Here is an 8,152-nt window from a genome sequence, read left to right as displayed (position 1 = left end):
AAATCCAGAAAATGACAGATGTTGATGACAACATTTGCCCACGAAGGACAACTTCCTGTTCAAGTGAGCAGAGAACAACACAGTGAATCCAAAAATATCTTGCATGCTGCTGCATAAGTTATGTAATATGCCAGGGAGATATGTATACTGTAGCTAAGAAAGTAATACTAAGTGAATCTTTTGTAGTAAGCTATTAGTAGCCCATGTTTCTCACCATAATAATTCTGTCTATTTTCCCCTCTTAATTTCACCTACTGTTCTGACTTGGTGGTGCACATGTAGCCTATAACCTGTTTTAGAGAAATGTAATCATTGAATATTGCAGAAACCAACATACAGAAACAGTTTGTGATGAATTGAAAACCTAAACATAAAATGTACTATTTATCATATTACTTGTATTTGTTTAAACAAGCTCCTTATAAAATGCATAACCACCAAAAATGCTGTTGTTTTGACAAGTAGAAATAAATCACTGATATCGATTAGGGGGGAAATCAGGTTGTACGTGCTGTTGAAACTAACACAACTAAAAAAAACACATGGAAATGTGAGATATCTTTTACCTCGACTGATGAGAGGACAACCTGCAGAAGACAGTCGTTAGCACGCATTTGGAGTGATGCATTTAAATGTAGGGTTGGCTAAACAAAGGAACGGAACACTTATTTGTCATCACTCATCGATATCACGTTGAAATCAATTGAGCGAAAAGGGGGGAGATGAGGTTGTAGGTACTGTTAAACTAACAGCTCAAAAACCACACGAAATCTGGGAATAATGTAAACATCACTATGTAAACATCACTGGTTAGAGGAACCTTTGTAGAAAACAGATCGCTACATTTTGAAGTGTTGCATTTTGATTCAAGTAGGTTGCCAACGTGGTAAGTGTAACACAACTCTTTATTTTTTGTCACTTTTTGTTAAATCACATAAATAGTACTCTTTCAATTCAGAGCCTGGATTTTCCCCCTGAGGCTAATATCCATATCATGTTGAAATCAATAGAACAGGGGGCAAACGTTTAGGGTTCTACTACATTGTGATATTCATAAAAATACTCCTACTACAATGTTAAAACATTCGACATTGTTAGAGCCGATTTGGACATATTTGTATAAAAGAGTGAACATACGGAGCTCCATGTATATTTGTGTAAATATATTAAATATTAATGTACATGATGAAATATTAGGTATGTACCTTTTATGATTTATATTTACCCGATTTGAGATATGTTAATTTGTTAGTGTAACTCCGTTTTTGCCCCCCCCCCCTCTTGCCTATTCATTGTATTGTGGTAAGTGTGTTAGGATAAAGGCAGGAAGTTGGGCCTTCGGGGGAGGGAGTCCTTGCTAGATGCGGGAGCGGAATAGTTTTTTGACCATACAGACAGGTCATAATATGTGTTTTCCATATCAAGTATTCTATGCTTTAAGTTGATTGGTGAATCATTTATTTGTTAGATATAAGAAGAATAAACATTTTTGTTGCACCATATCCCTGGATGTCAATGCATGTTTGGCCGTTTAGAAACCTTGAGTGTGGACTGTATGCCTACCAAACAACCCCGCTTCAGGCTTGGGCAGTGGCTATGGTAAGGACGAAAGGAAGCCACTACAGACATTTTGACATTATTAACCTATATGGTGATCCTGTCTGGGTTGTCGCCCGTCCCCCCCCCCCCCTCCCCCCTTGGGTTGTGCCATGGCGGAGAGCTTTGTGGGCTATACTCTGCCTTGTCTCAGGATGGTAAATTGGTGGTTAAAGATATCCCTCTAGTGGTGTGGGGGCTGTGCTTTGGCAAAGTGGGTGGGATTATATCCTTCCTGTTTGGCCCTGTCCGGGGGTGTCCTCGGATGGGGCCACAGTGTCTACTGACCCCTCCTGTCTCAGCCTCCAGTATTTATGCTGCAGTAGTTTATGTGTCGGGGGGCTAGGGTCAGTTTGTTATATCTGGAGTACTTCTCCTGCCCTATCCGGTGTCCTGTGTGAATTTAAGTATTCCCTCTCTAATTCTCTCTCTCTTTCTTTCTCTCTCTCTCTCTCTCTCTCTCTCTCTCTCTCGGAGGACCTGAGCCCTAGGACCATGCCTCAGGACTACCTGACATGACTCCTTGCTGTCGCCAGTCCACCTGGCCGTGCTGTTGCTCCAGTTTCAACTGTTCTGCCTGTGATTATTATTATTTGACCATGCTGGTCATTTATGAACATTTGAACATCTTGGCCATGTTCTGTTATAATCTCCACCTGGCACAGCCAGAAGAGGACTGGCCACCCCACATAGCCTGGTTCCTCTCTAGGTTTCTTCCTAGGTTTTGGCTTTTCTAGGGAGTTTTTCCTAGCCACCGTGCTTCTACACCTGCATTGCTTGCTGTTTGGGGTTTTAGGCTGGGTTTCTTTAAATCACTTAAGCCAACCAAAATCTTTTCGCAGTCAGAGCAGTGTTAAGATTTCTCTCCTGTGTGCGTTCTTAGGTGTACTTTCAGGCAGCTTGCCTAAATAAAACTCTTCCCACATTGAGTACAGCTATAAGATTTCTCTCCTGTGTGAATTAGCAGGTGTGTTTTCAATGAATATGATCTAGAGAAACTCATTCCACAATGAGAGCAGTGTTACGGTTTTTCTCCTGTGTGGATTCTCTGGTGGATTTTAAGTTCTGATTTAGATTTGCAGTTCTTCTCACAGTCAGAGCAGCCGTAAGGATTCTTCAATGTGGATCTCTGCTGGTGTTTCTTGGGGTGTTCTGATCTGGAGAAACTCTTCTCTGCCTCTTCAGCATCATGAGGTTGAAGAGGCTCCCCAGAGGACCCAAGATAGTCACATCTCTCTCCTGTGTGAACGACAAAGTCAGACGGTTAAAGTCCCACAACAGCAGAAATCCACTGTTTATTTGAGGTAAAAGGTGATGCCCAGAGCGTACCCATGAAGTTGTACAACAATTGACGCCTGTTAAATTATTTTACAATTGTCTTAATTGTCAATTGAGCAACAAAAGTAATATTTTGTCTCGTTTTCACATTAGTAGTAACATCGATAACTACTGGAAGATCCTAACAATAACATAGACCTACTGTAGGACCCATAACTTCCCCTAACAATAACATAGACCTAATAACAAACACTAAAGGAGAGTCTCACACTTGAATCAAAAGAATTTGCAAACGATTTCGACAGAGGAGAGGGGGTACAAAAATCAATAAATTATCTCTTTCAAGCATAGTTTCGCAAAAACTACCCGCTATTCAAAGTGCTGTGAACAAATGAAGGGAATCGTTCACAAACATTGGCACATAAGATACGATGACAGTATCGGTAACGTGTTTCCAGACCCTCCCTTGGTCGTATTCTCATGGAGCAGAAATCTCAGAGATTGATTGGTAAACTCTCATATACCACCTCAAAATACTCCTGCACAACGTCTATTTGCGCCTCTCCCGGATGGAAACTACAAGTGTAATGGCTGCGCTCAATGCAATGGCACTTACAAATATAGATCCTCCAAAAACACCCCCAAACAGGGAAACAGATCCCAATCAAAGGTGTTATCACATGCACCACTAAGGCAGTTATTTATCTTATAACATTTTGGAAGCGAACCCCTTGATTTCGTTCCTACATTATATCGGCATCGAACACATCACCCTCCCTAAGAGAGGGGGTGACCACGACAAATTATTGTTAAAACAAGAGGTTGCCTGGATATTTAATTTAAAGAGCCTTGCTCTCGTCGGTCTCAACATAGCCATTATTGTAATATTGCTATTCATTGTAAATGTTTGTAGGTCTATGTAGCCAAATTGTATTTCTGACCGTATGCTACCCATTTATGTTTTTACACGTTCTACTTATAACTGTAAATTAACCAATGATATCAGGCCACATTCGGACATAATTACAGACACCTGTGTGTGTCCTTTGACACAAACCAGTTACACGCAGTGTTTGTCATTATACCTTGATGAAGACAGCTTGTCTGTGAAAACATTGGTATCAGGTTATTAAATTATTGCATCTGAGCTCCTAGAGTGTGAGGTTCTACATTTCTTTTTCAGGCCACCGCGGTCTGACAACTTGGATGGAAAATTACTGAGGATAATAGCAGACGACATTGCCACTCCTATTTGCCATATCTTCAATATAAGCCTACTAGAAAGTGAGAAAACCCTACCTTGTCACAAGACAACTGATTGGCTCAAACGCATTAAGGAAAGAAATTCCACAAATTAACTTTTAATTATTAATTTTCTGTAACAAATGGTGAATTAGTTATTTATTTATACCGTTTTTAAATGGCATTTTATAGATTATGTATTTCTATAAAATAAAAACTGGAATTTTTATTCAAAACATAGCTTGTAAAAGTATGCTAGACATTTATATAATAAATCATACCTAGTTTAATATTTGTGACAATCAATGAATTAGTTATTGATTTTTACAAATGTAATTATATTGGCCAATGTCTGAATGAGTGAATATAAATCCAACTTTACCTAGGTCTTAACTTTCATTGTCTAGGTCTCATTTTTAGCCATCTTACTCATTGCTAAAGCCAGGATATTGTTTGTGATTAAGGAAACTATGAGAACCACACAAAGTCCAGGGGTTGATCACGCTCTACCACCAAGGGTCAATTTAGTTGGAGCAACTTAAGTCCGTCTCATGTTCCAATTGTTTGTTTTAGTAGTATGAATTGTTTCTGTTCACACCGAGGTGAAGAGCGGGATAATTGAAGGAATGATTCTGAGCCTGACGCTCATCACCTGTGGAATGTGGGATTTCCAACCAGGCACGGATTTCATTGGCCTAGTATACTGTAACTATATACTTAATGAGTGTATACTACATACTATTAGTTAATTGTAGTATACTGTAACTATATACTACATACTATTAGTTAATTGTAGTATACTGTAACCGAACCGTATCCTTTCAGTTGAGCGCTCTTCTCCGGTCTGCCTGAAGTTTATGCTGTTGCTATGCAACCTCTTGCGAGCTCGTTAGCATAACACATTACTAGTTCGACATTTTACGACTTCGGGGGTGTTTTTAAATTCAATCTTGAATACCAGAGTGCTTCATAAATTCAGACCGTTGTCAGATTGTCTGTACATTCATCACGTTTCTCTCTCGGAGCCACTGGCCACTTCGGCCGAGGAGTTAGGTTGATTTGACCGTTCTGACCTTAGCTTGCTACTACTTCCAGACACAATCGAGACTCTGACCATTTTACTCGCCCAAGCAGAGCTGGTTAGGCAGTTTTTATGTTAGCCAGAGCGTTGGTAACTGTACTGCTGGAAAACATTTCTTTGCTCCTTTTTGCCTACGTTTACTGACACATGGACATATTCAACGGGTGTTGAGCTAGTAAATTCATTATTCTGCTCTCTGGTACTCAGACGAGTACTCTGAAATCGGAGTGGTTAGCCAGAGCGAATTTATGAAAGCACCCGAATGTCCATTGAGAACGCACAACGACTATACCATTTAGCGAAGAATGACGGGAATAATCAAGTCAATAAACGTTGGGTAGTTAGTTAGATAGAATATAGTTAATATACTGGCAAGTTTGATGATTAAGTAGCCAACTAACGTTAGGTGGCTAGTTAACATACCGGTACATAATGCTGTAATAACATGCTAACAAATTGTCAGACAAAATAGCGTGTAAGGTAACTTATTTGAAAAGTTATTACTTTATTACATTGCTCAACCTTTTCTTAACATTTGTCATAATTAGTTAAGCGATGAATTTGTATAGGCTCTCGTTGGACCTCATATTTTCCGTCATTTTCTTGAAATCTGAAAACTATGTGAAGCTACGTCCATTTATGGAAGAATTGCATTGTGGGCCCTAAATACGTCATTGTGGCGAATTTAGTACGACATCCGGGAACTTATGGCACACGACCTACATCATACTATGACCAAAAAGCATACTATATACTCAATTCCCGTCACAAATAGTACGGTTAGTATGAGTATTCTAACACTGCTAATGACTTATAAACAGCTCTAACAATTTTACCCCCACAGGAAATCTACACTGGCAGTTATAGAAAGACCCAATTACTACATACCCATTGATTCTTGAAGAAGAGAACTTTTATATGCCTCAAATGTTTCAAATGTATTACCCCACCAGAAACCAAAACATATGCATGTATAACACCACTGTTTGCTTTTTTTACACTGTATAGCCTCAAAACCTGGTTAAAATGATAATTTTGACCTTATGGATGGCCAGCCCTTGTATTTATAGTGAAGGCAATTCAAGGGGTAGCTCTGAGCTGGACTGAAACTTGGGTCCAGCAACTGTCAAGCCAACACCTTATAACTGTTACGCCAAGATGTCTGAACTTCTTAACGCGGTCGCTAGGTTTTGAGTTACGGTTGCTACAATAGCTTTCTCTATGAATTTGAGAGTGGTTACATTTCTCCAGTCCCCATTCCTCAACCAAGTCTCAGGGCTGACAATTTTTTGCTATTTAAATCCTAGTTTACCCCTATAAAATAGCCGCACATCTATCAACCAATCTGCAGTTCATACAATAACAAAGCTGTCATTCCACCACTGTTTTGGTAATAAGATGATGATGGGGCTGGAGAAATGTAACTACTCCCAAATTCATAGACGTACCTATGGATGCAAGGACTGACCATCCATGACTTCAACATAGTTTTAACCATGTTGAGTGTTTACAGTGTTTGTTTATCATTTAAATTGTTTCTAAACATTGGAGTAAAAAAAGCCTATTTGGGGTTCTGATGGGGTAAAGAGTTGAACTAAGCTGTGTTATATTCTTCAAGAATCAATGGCTATAAATCAAATCAATGGCTATTGCATATTTCCCCTGTAACACCACACATCAGTTTAAAAACGGCAGAGTTTGTGCCTCTGTTTTTAAGACAGTACTTACTAGTGTTAATCAGGGCCCGTTTATCGTTAGAACCATTGGATGCCTTAACATGCCATTGGGAAACCGAGCCCAGATATCCAGTTTCATCCTCGTCTTCTTCCAATGTGACTCATCTCCCCCTGCTCCTCTTTCTCTTCCTCTTCTTTAACAGTAACATCCTCCTCTTTCACTCTGAACGCGTCTTCCTCTTGTTTAACTGAAACGTCTTTCTCTTCTTCTTTCACTATAACAGCCTCACCCTCTACTTGTTTTTGTATTGTGACATCCTCCTCTGCCTCTTTCACGAGAACGTTCAGCCACATTCCCTCTTTTCTCCGTCCAACAGACCTCATCTTCTTTAGCAGGAGGAGAGTAACTTAGAGAGCTCATGGTCGGAGATGTTAGCTAGCTAGGCTAATGCTAACTTAACAAGCCCGCTAGATGACTAATAACAACACCGTAAATATTCCATTAAAACGGATAACTAACAAGACGACATAAGTGGGTTTAAAACACAGTGGCTAATATACACTAAAGCGTCAAAAGAGCTTAATTGGTACGGCTATTTTGTCTAGTAAGCTACTGAGGTGAATGACTAACTGTTGCAGTTGTTGAAAGAAGCGTTCCGTCCAGTAGATTAGACGTCACACTAACAGCATCGCCTTAAAGCCCCACACCAGACCAAGTCTGTTCATTATATACATCTACATGGTGTTTTGTTACACCATGTAGGAGCAGTATATACCTAGTCTGTTCATTATATACATCTACATGATGTGTTGTTACACCATGTAGGAGCAGTATAGACCTAGTCTGTTCATTATATACATCTTCATGATGTATTGTTACACCATATCGGAGCAGTATATACCTAGTCTGTTCATTATATACATCTGTATGAGGTATTGTTACACCTTATAGGATTAGAATAGATCTACAGCAGCAAGCTGCTAATTTGGCTTAATGAAACTGCCTTAAATATGCTGTGGTAAACATGTTTTATTCGCACTAATCAATCAACACATTCCTGTCTTTGTATGTCTCAATATAATGGTATTAATTAAACTGATTTAAAATCATCTTTGTCTGAAAATAAGTCGCTCTGGATAAGAGCGTCTGCTAAATGACTTAAATGTTAAATGTAAATGTAAAATAAAATATGATCCTCAACTGCGTTTCCCACTCCAGTCAGCAGACGGCGATATGTGTCTTTCATGCGATGCTGCTAGCGTGACGTATAATCTTGGG

Source organism: Oncorhynchus masou, chromosome 16 (assembly GCF_036934945.1).
Source record: "Oncorhynchus masou masou isolate Uvic2021 chromosome 16, UVic_Omas_1.1, whole genome shotgun sequence".
Classification (NCBI taxonomy): domain Eukaryota; kingdom Metazoa; phylum Chordata; class Actinopteri; order Salmoniformes; family Salmonidae; genus Oncorhynchus; species Oncorhynchus masou.
Note: the sequence above shows the minus strand (reverse complement) of the source record.